Source organism: Lepisosteus oculatus, chromosome 14 (assembly GCF_040954835.1).
Source record: "Lepisosteus oculatus isolate fLepOcu1 chromosome 14, fLepOcu1.hap2, whole genome shotgun sequence".
In the NCBI taxonomy this organism is placed as follows: Eukaryota; Metazoa; Chordata; class Actinopteri; order Semionotiformes; family Lepisosteidae; genus Lepisosteus; species Lepisosteus oculatus.
The window spans coordinates 33,435,677-33,448,275 of record NC_090709.1 but is presented as its reverse complement, the minus strand read 5'-3'; positions in this window follow the sequence as shown (position 1 = coordinate 33,448,275).

Here is a 12,599-nt window from a genome sequence, read left to right as displayed (position 1 = left end):
AAGCAGAACGACATGTCCTAGACTCAAAGAAAAGATTCCCTATAGCCTGGTGCTGCTGAAACAGGACTGTCTGACCTGAACACTGACACACACTCTGGACAAGACCAGCACTGTCACAGCCTGGCATTACTAGAGCAGGACTGTCTGACCTGGGCACTGACAGACACTCTGGACAAGACCAGGACTGTCACAGCCTTGCACTGCTGGAGCAGGACTGTCTGACCTGGACACTGACACACACTCTGGACAAGACCAGGACTGTCACAGCCTTGCACTGCTGGATTAGGACTGTCTGACCTGGGCACTGACAGACACTCTGGACACATCCAGGGTTGTGCTTCTCCACATGAAAGCAGATCTCAGAGAATGACACACTCTCATGGAGTTCAGCACTAATTACACACACCTGGGTCTAGAGTCAGCTCCTGGCTACAGTGCATCACAAGAAAATACATGACCATCAGTGCCTTAAAGAAGTCAAAATATGGCAGAGCAGTTAAGACGTTAGAGGTCCAGTCTGAAATAGCAAATGTGAAATAATTGAATTACATGAATGAACCAACAGAACTGTTCTTTTTCTTTTCTATTTATATCCAAAGCTGCATTAGGAGCTTATCTGACATTAAATTATTAAATTCTGGGCTCATCAGAATCAGACCGAGAGTCACTCTACCACCAAGGATCAGCCCCTTGGACAGCTGGTAGTGCAGCTGAACTCCACTACAGCACTGAGCCCCACAAGACCATTATAAGACACCTGAGACTGATCAGATCCACTGACACTGACACCAACATACCATTTAAACACACCTGAAACTGACCAGATCCACTGACACTGACACCAACATACCATTAAAACACACCTGAGACTGACCAGATCCACTGACACCAACATACCATTAAAACACCTGAAACTGACCAGATCCACTGACACTGACACCAACATACCATTAAAACACACCTGAAACTGACCAGATCCACTGACACTGACACCAATGTACCATTAAAACACACCTGAGACTGACCAGATCCACTGACACTGACACCAACATACCATTAAAACACACCTGAGACTGTCCAGATCCACTGACACTGACACCAACATACCATTTAAACACACCTGAGACTGACCAGATCCACTGACACTGACACCAACATACCATTAAAACACACCTGAAACTGACCAGATCCACTGACACTGACACCAACATACCATTAAAACACACCTGAGACTGACCAGATCCACTGACACTGACACCAAAATACCATTTAAACACACCTGAGACTGACCAGATCCACTGACACTGACACCAAAATACCATTTAAACACACCTGAAACTGACCAGATCCACTGACACTGACACCAAAATACCATTAAAACACCTGAAAATGAAAAGGCATTTCACCCAACAGCACAGTGGAACCACAGCAGATTGTCACTTCACCAGTGCTAAAACAGTAAAGACAAAGTGAAGTAGATACAGACTCACTTAGCACAGCCTGCCTGTTTAAACTGAACAACACTGAAGTGCCTGGAGAGAGAGGATGAGCTACAGGCTCAGTGAGACTGCATAAACACAGAGGAAACACAGAAACAAGACACACCAATCAAATTAACTATATTATGTTTATAACGTATATTGCTTTGAATTATTATTATCATCATATTATCAATACTAGATTTTAATTAATTAAATTTTAATTTAATTGATCATGATGATGGACTCTAGATCAGTGGAGGAGTTTTCATTGTCCTCAAGCTGGAGACTGGAGAGAGTCTCTGTCTCTTACCTGAACACCTCACTCCAGCATCATAGGCATGAGAGTAGCTATACTGCTTCACTTCTTGTTTTCCACAGTCCCTCAGCACAGCCTCTGACCCCGTGCAGGAAACCCCACTCAGCAGGACTGATCCAGACCCTGGTCCGAAGTAAGCTCTTCCTGGTGCTGAAACAGCAGATCCACAGCCCAGCTGTCTGCACACCACTGTAGCATCATTGAGATCCCAACCATAGTGAATTACTGTCCCCCACTCTCCACCATGATACACCTCCACTGTGCCCTCACAGGGACTGGCACCATTCACCAGCCTCACATCAGCACTGCCTGCAGAGAGAGAGAGAAACAATCCCTATCACCATGTCTACAGGATATTTTTATATTAAGAAGTTTTAGAAATACACCTGGAATTTTTATTTTGTTTTACCTGTTTGATTGGATTGCTAGTCTCTCCCATGGGGAACAAGAGACAGTGGAGTGACAGGAAGTCCACCAGCAGCCATCTTACCTCTCCCTCCACACACCTGTGTCCAGATCCTGTTATATATCTCTCTGTCCATATCACTGTGTGACTGCAGAGGGCTGTTCTGCTATGGTTACTACAGTGGACAGTGGCTCTAATTACTTTTTTCCTGTGTTTCTGGAAGCTGTGGTCAGTACAGTGGACAGTGGCTGTAATGATCATGTTCCTGTGTTTCTGGAAGCTGTGGTCAGTATAGTGGTCAGTGGCTGTAATGATCATGTTCCTGTGTTTCTGGAAGCTGTGGTCAGTATAGTGGTCAGTGGCTGTAATGATCATGTTCCTGTGTTTCTAGAAGCTGTGGTCAGTACAGTGGACAGTGGCTGTAATGACTGTGTTCCTGTGTTTCTGGAAGCTGTGGTCAGTACAGTGGACAGTGGCTGTGGTGTCAGAAGGCTGAATCACTGAAACCAGGTTTGGTGTATCTGGTGTATCTGGGTCTCAGGCCCCACATGTACTTAAAAGTGGACACTGACCACATGTCTGTATCAGGTAAGAGATTTAAACACTGATGAGTCTCTTCAACATTCTACTTTGAAAATAAGTTATAAAATCCAAAACAGAATCAATAAAAATATTTTTAATAGATGGGTGCTTCACAAGTTGTGCTGAAATATGTGAAGTGTAATGCTGCAGAAAGATGGAAAAGCAGTTCTGCAGCAGGAGATATAATTGAAACCCAGGTGCAGGACTTTCAGAGATTTATTGATCAGGGAGTAACAGATCAAATGCAGGCTGCTGATAATAGGTTGGGCTGAATTAAAAAGGCGAGCAGAAAGAAAACATAAAGAGGGACGCCCATCTCCTAGCTGAAATAAAGAAAAGAGAGGCTGGAGAGTCGGCGCAGAAAAGGGAAAAAATTAAAACAGAGAAAATATTTCAGGATTGAAGAGCAGGAGCAGTGAGATATGAAAATATCCAAGTAAAAACTTGACTATGAGAGGAATGCGATCGCTAGTTTCACAAGGTTTAGCTCTAATGATTGAGATTCGGTGTTCTGAACAGTTTCAAATAAAGAGGTGATTAGTGTGACTGGGAGCCTGAATGAAAGACTGAAAGTTTAATTGAAAGACGTCCTGACCCAGTCTGAATGACAGGGTGAATGTCTGAATGAATGTCCATTCTGAATGACAGGGTGAAAGCTCGAGGGAATGTTGCTGTTGACGCAAGTCAGTCCCAGCCCAGACTGTACGTGAAGTGTGTATACTTACTGTCCAGCGCACATTTACATTAACTAGATTTGTTCTTTTTGATTAAATATTCAATCACCTTCAGTTTGGAGTGTGAAATATTTTTTTTCTATCATATACTACAATTCATTGTAATACTACTTTTTATTCATATATGATTTTTACTATGATAACATGATATATATGTGAACAATGTGTTTTAGCTTTTACCTCTCAAGATCTTAATCCATTATTCACAGATTGAATTATAGTTGCATTTAATAATATATTCTAAAAGCACAGTGCACAGGTTATTTTTATTAATCATTCTTTTTTAAAATTCCATGATGTAAGAAAAATGATCCCTATCATTAGTTACCTAAGACTTACAAACAACAATTCATTTAGCTGTGAAGTATCAGACAAATGCAGAATAAACATGGAACAAGAATTAAACCTTTATCTTTTCAAAATGAAGGACTTCCGGGTCAAATACACATTTCTTCCAACATAATAGACTCCAGTCTGAACAGATCCCAAACTTTTGTTTAAAGATTTGATACAAGATTTGCCTCAGGACTCCTGTGTTGTTACTGAAACTGGACACTGTTGTCTAAAAGCACCCAGTATGGATTCAGGTCAAAAAACTACAACACACTGCAATACAAATACCTACCACCTGAACGTGACTGTTATAACAAATAAACACAACTATATGTCTTGTCCTCAATCATGTTACAATGTTAGATCCTTCTGCAATATAATTACCATAGTATCTAAAACTATTGTAATCATTCTCAAAAATAACCATGGATCAAAAATATTTTAATACATTTACCTTCAGTACTCCTATTTGTATTAGCACATTCACCTGCAATAGGGCCCGAGTTACTAATATTATTTGTTAATCGGAAACGTGCCTTAAATATACTTTTATCTCTGATCACCTGTCTGTAATAGTTCTTTGCACTAAAATTGTCACCTTCTCTCAAAATACTCTATTTTTAATAACATTTCCATAATGTTATAATGTTATTATTATTAATGTTACTTGAATAATACAGTAAATATAAAATGTATCAATAGTAATAATACTGGAGTCTCAATAATACTCTAGTATTTAATAACACACTTATCTCAGTTAAAATATTAGTCTAAAATATTGTGTTTAATAACACATCAGTTAATTACTTTAATAAAACATATTAATTCATCAGTGTGTAAAATAAAATATCAGTCCGATCAATACAACAATGTTTAAAAACAACTGATCTCCGTTAATACACTAGTCTGTTATTATACCTGTTAGAGAGGGCAGAATTGAGCACAATGAAATAAACAACCCCTGGTAAATATTTTGAAGACGTTGTATTATTGTTAAAACATTTGTATTCCTTTTTTTTTTGCAAATGGGAAAATTTCCACAAATGTTAGCACATGACCCAAATTACAACCAATATTTTGTTTTTATTATTATGGTAATAGATAAGGGATTGTCAAGTTGTACAACATGTTTGATAAAGTTGATAAATATCTACTATATTAATAGTTATAATAATTATATGTTAGTACTTAAAAAACATTATCCTTAGTCTGTGTTGTGTGTAATAGTGTATAACTGCATATAAAACTATTAATACAGCATTAATAGAAAATAGTTTAAAAAACATATAAGCTGAATTAATATTATGATTAATTGTAGAGGTGAAATTCTTGTTAATACTGCAAATTGTTTATTATTTTTCCTTATTTATAGCACCAGAATAAAATCAATTATAATTTTAAGGAATATCCATAAAGCTGAGTTTTAAATTAAACAGAAAAGCGCTTCTGCAAACTGTGGTCACTACGGCGGGCAGTGGCTGTAATGACTGTAGAACCTCAGATGGCTGGTCCTGGGTTCCAGGAGACTGTGGTCACTATACTGGACAGTGACTGTACTAACTCTGTGGCTTCCAAGTCCTGGGACCAGTGTTTCTGTGTTAGTGGGACCTGTGGTCACAACAGTGGTCAGAGGCTGACAGGTGCTTCACATGTTGTGCTGAAATGTGTGTGAGGTGTATATCATTGTCTGTATGTGAATTGTTGACAATGATTTTCTAGCCTTTACCTGCTTACATCTAAACTTAACACATGATCATCAGATTAAATTATATTAAAGAACAAAATTTTTTCAAAAATACCAGACAGGTTTAACATATAGGCACAGATACATTTATTATGATGTTGTCCTGAGCAACTGCTCAAAAATCTAAACTTGAGTCCTGTGATTACGAATTAATTTTTAAATATTGCATTTGTATGATAACATGTAATTAAATATTTAATTTGTATTAATCATACTTATATAATTGCATTTGATAATAATTTCAGATTTCGAATGTAGTCAAAAACAATAAAGCATTCGTATTAAAACTTCACAATTTACAAAAAAACCCTGTCATTAGATAACTAACCTAAAAACACAAATTAAATTATTTAGCTGTTAAATAATAGACAAATCCTGTATAAACACAAAACACAACTACCATTTGTTACAATCCCTGCCTCTCGGCAACGGAGGAGGCAGAAGTAGGTGTAGCCCCTATCCATCAGTTCACCTATCAGTTTTCCCATTCACCACCACACCCCCGTCTCATCCTACTTAAACACCTGTCCTTCCCTACCTCGTTGCTCAGTATTGGTTTTCCCTATTGAGCTTCCTGGTTGCGCTTCTTCTACTCTGTGTTTGTCTTGGATTTCGGCTTACGGTTTTTCCCTTTGTACTTCGGCTTTTCGGATCTCGGCTTGGATTGGTACTTTCGCTCTGTCTTGGATAACTGGCTACCTCTGGATTCTCGGATTGCTCTACGGACTACGACTTCGGATCACGCTTCGGCTTCGGTACTCGTTCCCTTTCGGATATCTTGCTTCCCCTGGACTCTCGGCTCGTTCCTACTACTACGGTTTGCTTTCGGACTACGACTTGGCTTTGTTCGCTCCTGCAAGTGGGTTCACTCACTGGTTCGGTCCCTATTACCGAACCCTTAACACCATTTTTTAATTCCTCCTGTAATGCCACAATGTCTTGTAGTTGTTAAATTATTAATGTTACACCTCAGTTTCTGATGAGACCCCAGTTAATAATAATACACCTACAATACTAAGAATTTCCACAATTTTGTTAATATTTTTCATTTTATAGCTTATAAACCAATAATGAATGTAACTTTTATCAGCCTGTACTTTTCAATGTGAAAACAAGCAGACCTGGTCTTTATGAACGAGGTTATACATACAGTATACAAATTTTATTTTCACATAAATATAAAAATACAAGAGCTAATTGTCCTATGACTGAAAAGGTTTTACATTTTGAAAATGTAATTGTATGTCTTTAAAATGAAGAATTCACATTCATAACTTCCTATCATATTGGAACACATATTCTTATAACACCTAGAGGTACTACTTGTTTTCACAGCAACTGAATATCGCATAGCCTAACGATAGAAACCTGGACTGTCTGAATACACCAAAGATACAGTATAATGACAGCATTAAAACTCCTGTCTTAATTCTCTAGCATAAACACTTTAGGTGGTAATAACACATTTACTGTATATCTATTAATACATCAGTCTGTAATAATTTAATATCAGTCTCAATAATAATTCACTATTTAAAAACACGTGAATCTCTATTAATGCACCAGTCTGTAATAAGACAATACAGAGGAGTCAGAATTGAACACAATAAAACAATAAACAACCCAGGGTATTTCTGAATCATCCTGTATAATATGATATTATTCTAGAAACATTTTTTATTGCTCACACTTTTTTTGTTTTTGAGTAAATGAAGACTTTTTCACATGTCACAGCATATCACTCAAATTATCACTTATATATAAAGTTGATTATTACAGTAACAAGTAAGTTAAATAACTTTTTAAAGATTGTATACACTCCATGTTTTCACAAATTATCAATAGAGGGTGATAATGGCCAGCTTCTGCTGTATCCATCTATAACATTTTTATTATATAATGTTTAGAAATCTTAAGAATATTTTTAAAAAATCCAATAAAAATTAAAAGCAACTAATTATATTTAGACACAGCTAATTATATTTCCTTACTTACAGACCAAGATAAAATACAGTTAAAATATTTTTGATGAATACCCACAAAGCTGAATGTAAATTAAACATTTAAAAATTGTTCAACCCACTTATTGCTCCATTTCCATCAAAGCTTTACTTAATTTAATTCCAGTTGTTGTCTGTCTGTCTGGACAGGAGAAGACTGGTCACTTACTGGCTGAGCTGTGCAGCACCAGGACAGCGAGAGATAAGATGGACAGGCAGCTCTCCATTGTCATCAGGACAGAGCGCAGCTGAGACCCCTGTCTTCACCCCTGAGCCCACAGGGCAACTGAGCTGCTGCTCCGCACCCCAGACCCCCAGTAACAACACAGCCCCCCGCCCCGCCAATCACACACAGCACTGCCTTTTCAGACTGACAGCAGGAACCTCTCACACAGGCGGAATGGCCAATCAGACAGGGACCTTTCAGTCTTCTCCATATATATCAGAGACACATCACTGTTTCCTCTCCCTGAAGACACTCCCAGCAGCGCGGAGGAGAGGAGAGACAGGAGCAGCTCTGTGTCTCACTGGAGGAAACACAGATACAGATACAGACAGCAGGGCTGCAGGTGCTACAGGGGCAGGAAGAGATCAGATATTAAACAAAAAAAATCTTTGCAGTTCTAGACAAGTATTATAATTGAAAATCAGTATCAAGATAATCAATTATGTATATATGGTCCTGTAATTCTTGTTGTCTGTATCAGGAAGTGTCTAGAACTTGTTCCTGTCTTTCTGTCTGTGTAAGGCAGTGTCCAGTGACTGGTGTCCTGAATATGGTCCTGTCTTGCTGTCTGTGTCAGGCAGTGTCCAATGACTGGTGTCCTGCAGTGACTCACAGAGTTGTTGTGTCTCCAGACAGTAATGTCTTCTGGTCATGGTCAAGGGCAGTGTGAGGAGAGCCTGTGCTCAAGGTGGCAGTGAGGTCACTCAGGTCAGCACAGGAATACGGAGACAAGGTGGACTGAATAAGAACTGGCTGTCCTGTGACTGTGATCAATAATTTAAATGAAAAAGAAAGAAAGCCCAGCAGTGATTGTCCCTTATGTACTGAGCCTGTTGGACAGCAGCTCTTCCAGTTGACTCCCTCAGACCCTCAGTCTATCTCTGCGCAGCTCCAGTCCACACAGATGTTCCAACCCCTCCAGCTGTGGCCCCAGTGTCTCTCTGTGTGGAGCCGACTGTGTGACTGAGACTCTCTAACAGCACAGTGGAGCTGAACTGATACTGATAGACTGATGCACCACCAGGCTGAACAGTGTGAGGGCACAGCTCACATCCTCTTCCTTATTATTATAGGTAGTAGGAGCAGCAGTAGGAGCAGCAGTAAAATATTAGTAGCAGCAGTAGTATCAGTGGCAGCAGCAGTTGTGGTAGCAGTAGTAGTATTAGCAGTTATGCTGTATTTAAACTCTCCTGTTCAATATAGCAGAGTTCTTGTGTTACAGCTTCACCATAATAGCTGCAGCAGCAGGAGCCACAGAGTCAGTTTCAAATTTGAAAAAGCAACAAAATTATGAAATAAAAAAAGTTCAGTCCTTGTTAATACAGTGGTGATTTAAGGCAGAGCTGTACTGGAGCTACAGGTAAGGCTCTGCAGTGAGACTGTGGTTTGTGCTCCTCCGAGCTCTTCCAGCACAGGAAGCCAGGCTGTACTGTGAGGCTGTGGGTGTCAGTGTGATGAGGCAGCTGAGAGCTGAGCTGTACAGAGAGACACACAGGGAGTCCAGTGTTCAGAGCTCCAGTGCTGCACAGGGAGACACAGGGGAGCCCAGTGTTCAGAGCTCTAGTGCTGCACAGGGAGACACAGGAGAGTCCAGTGTTCAGAGCTCTACAGGGTGACAGGTCCTCTCCCCACACAGCTCTCTCAGTGTGTCTCTCAGGGCTGAACAGGAGGGGCTGTTCCTGTCAGAATGGAGGCTGACTCTCAGAGCTCCAGTGTCAGTATGAGGAGAAGCTCCCAGACCTGACTGCTGCCAGAGCCTCTCACCCTGAGTGGCCATGAGCACTGAGCTCCTCAGCAGCTGAGAAAAGCCTCCTGTGTCCTGTGCTCACAGTGTGGTTGAACACCTGCACTGTCTTCCTGCTCCTTCTCCTCTCTCTCTCCCTTCCTGTCTCTCTCGCTGTGTGTGCTCTTATCTGTCCATCTCTCTCTCCTCTTCTCTCACTCTGACAGTCTGTGCAGAGTATCTGAAGGGGATGTAACATTGATCGGCAAAGGAAAAGACTTCTCAGAGGCAGAATAATAAAAAAATCTTTATCTCCTCTCAGTCAGATTCACAGCTCAGACTCAAACACAGAGCTCTGGGTCCTTCAGTACTTTAACCAAACTCCTCCGTACTGAACACACAGAAGCTCATCTCCATCCTTCTCTTTATCCTGACAATCCAGAACCAGAGCACATTGAGACAATCAGTGCTGCTACATGAACAATATCAGACAGAACAGCCTGGACTCAAGTCACATCTCCCCCTTTTCTCCTTCCTCACAGCCTCTTAGAGACAGAGCAGAGCTCCTGGTTCTCCTCTCCATGAACAGGGCTCAGGGGTCACTCATCTGGCAGCTGTGGGCTCTGTTCCAGGTCAGAAGCAAGAAGCTTCTATTAACCCTTTCCAGGATCTCCAGCCCTTCAGTATTACTGCCCTGATTCATTGTCTGTACTGTAAGTCACCCTCCATCCCTCTGTCAGAAGTGGTTTACTGAAAATTGAGCAATATGTGTTTATCTCTTATTATTATTTTTACTGATTTAATGAACAGCAGTATTGCCACTCTCTCACGGAGTCTTATATACAGTTAAACAGAGTCTGATAACAGTTATACAGTTAATTAAATCACCAAACTGGTTGAGGAACTGAGAGCTCGAGTGGAAATAAAACCAGGAGATGCTCTTCAACCTTAAAAGCGCTCATTACAGGGACTTGTGCCCTTTCTCTTCTTCTCTAACGGAGTATGCTTTACAACGCATTAGTCTGTGAAGTAAACTTTTTTTTTGTTTAATAAATTGTATTCCTCGGTTTGTCGGTCTCCTTCTCCAGCTGTTATGAATCGCCTCTCTTCACAGCCTGGTGTTTTTCCTTTTGGAGATGTTACAGTATATCTGTAAGAAAAGCCCCCCGGTCTCTGGACAGGAGTCTCCTCCAGCGGAGACGCGCTCTGCTCTGTCAGAAAGAGCGCTGTGACGTCACAGACACCAGCCAGAGCGCAGGGATCAGAGAGCGAGACCGCAGGAGGAGCGCGGAGCGCACTGAGAAGAGATATTGATCACTTACCATAGTGTGTTCAGTGTTCATAATGTTCAATCCCAAATTAAAGAATGATTATTCAAATTATTGTTTAGAAATTGTATTCTAGAGCTTGAAAATTATATTCCAAGTTGATAAATTTGTGTAGGTAACAGTTTAAATGCATTTTTCCACTGTTTACAAATTATAAGTATGGTAACCACGGCGACACGTGCCACATCACTGTGCCCAGCTAGGTGTCTCGCCTTCGTCACAAAGAGTGGTTTGACGTCACGGACTAATACTAATGCGAGTGTATTCACATTTAATATTAATGAGAGTACAATCGGTAGCTTTAATAATGCTAGTGTTCATGTCAGTATTAATGGTGATTGCGCTTCTGATAGTTTTGATGCCAGTATTCATGTTAATATTAGTTATAATTATAGAGTTACTGTTAGAGTATTTACACTAGTAGTCATGTTTTAGTGATAGCATTACTGTTATTATTAGTATTAGTAGTTCAGTAGTAGTTTGTGTCAGTGATAATGATAGTGTAATTCTTAGCGATAGAGTTACTGTTTTAATGTTAGTGGCATTTGTGTTAGTGTTAGTTATACTGTATTTGTAGTTCTGAGTGTGTGTTTTTTTGTCTGTGTGTGTGTGTTGGTGTGTGTCTATAAGTATTTGTAGTCTATGTGTGTGTCTGTGAATGTGTGTCTGTGAGTGTGTGTAGTGTATGTGTGTGTGTCTGTCAGTGTGTGAATGTGTGTCTGTGAGTGTGTGAATATGTGTGGGTGGGTGTCTGTCAGTGTGTGATAATGTGTGTGATTGTGTGGGTGTATATCTGTCAGTGTGTGTGAGTGTGTGTGTAGGTGGGCTTGGGCTCCACTCGTATGTCTGACAGAAGTGACCCATCAACAGGTGTTGAGGTCCAGAGTCGCCTGAGAATGGAACCACTTTCTAGATTCCAGACCAACGTCCAGAGAGCTGTGAGTGCTCTGTTTTTATCACTATAACTAGTAATGACAGCAGTAGTAGTATTAATATCAGAATTAGTATTAGAATTTGTAGTCATGGTCATAGTAGTAGCAGCAGAAGTAACAACAGTGGTAGTTGGATTATCCAAGCAGTTACTCCAGGAACTACAGTATTACACATTTATACTCTATTTTTCAGGTATGTTTTGTAAAGTGCTTTGATGTTCTGGATTAAAAGGCAAAATATAAGAAAAAATTGATTGATTGATTGATTGACTGTGAGAGTGAAGTCTGGTCGAACTTGTTTGTCTAACTGAACTGTCCTGTCCACAGATGTCAACAGAGGTGAACAGAGAAGATGTCCAAACCCACCAGAGAGCTGTGAGTCCACTGCTGATCTTCTTCATATTGTAATTCTTCCTCTTCTTCCTCCTCCTGAAATTAAAGCTCATCACAGTAGCTGTGCTCTATTGTCCTCTCTTGAAGAAGAGAAAGACTCTACCTGACAGTGTGTGCATCTGCGTGTGTGTTAGTGTGTGGGAGTATGTGTCTGTGGGTGTGTGTGCTTGTGAGTCTAGTCCAGCCTATGTCTGTAACACAACTGTGTCTGACATCCCCAGATCAGGAAGGAGGTAACAGGAGACTCAGCCAACACAGGTTGTGGAGCCAGACCCAAGACTCCAAGAACAGCGAGTCTGCATTATAATTATTAGTAGTAGTAGTAGTAGTATTTGTAGTGAATGTGTGTGACGTTGTGTGTGAGAGAGGGTGAGCATGTCTCAAACTCCATTCCTAGAGGG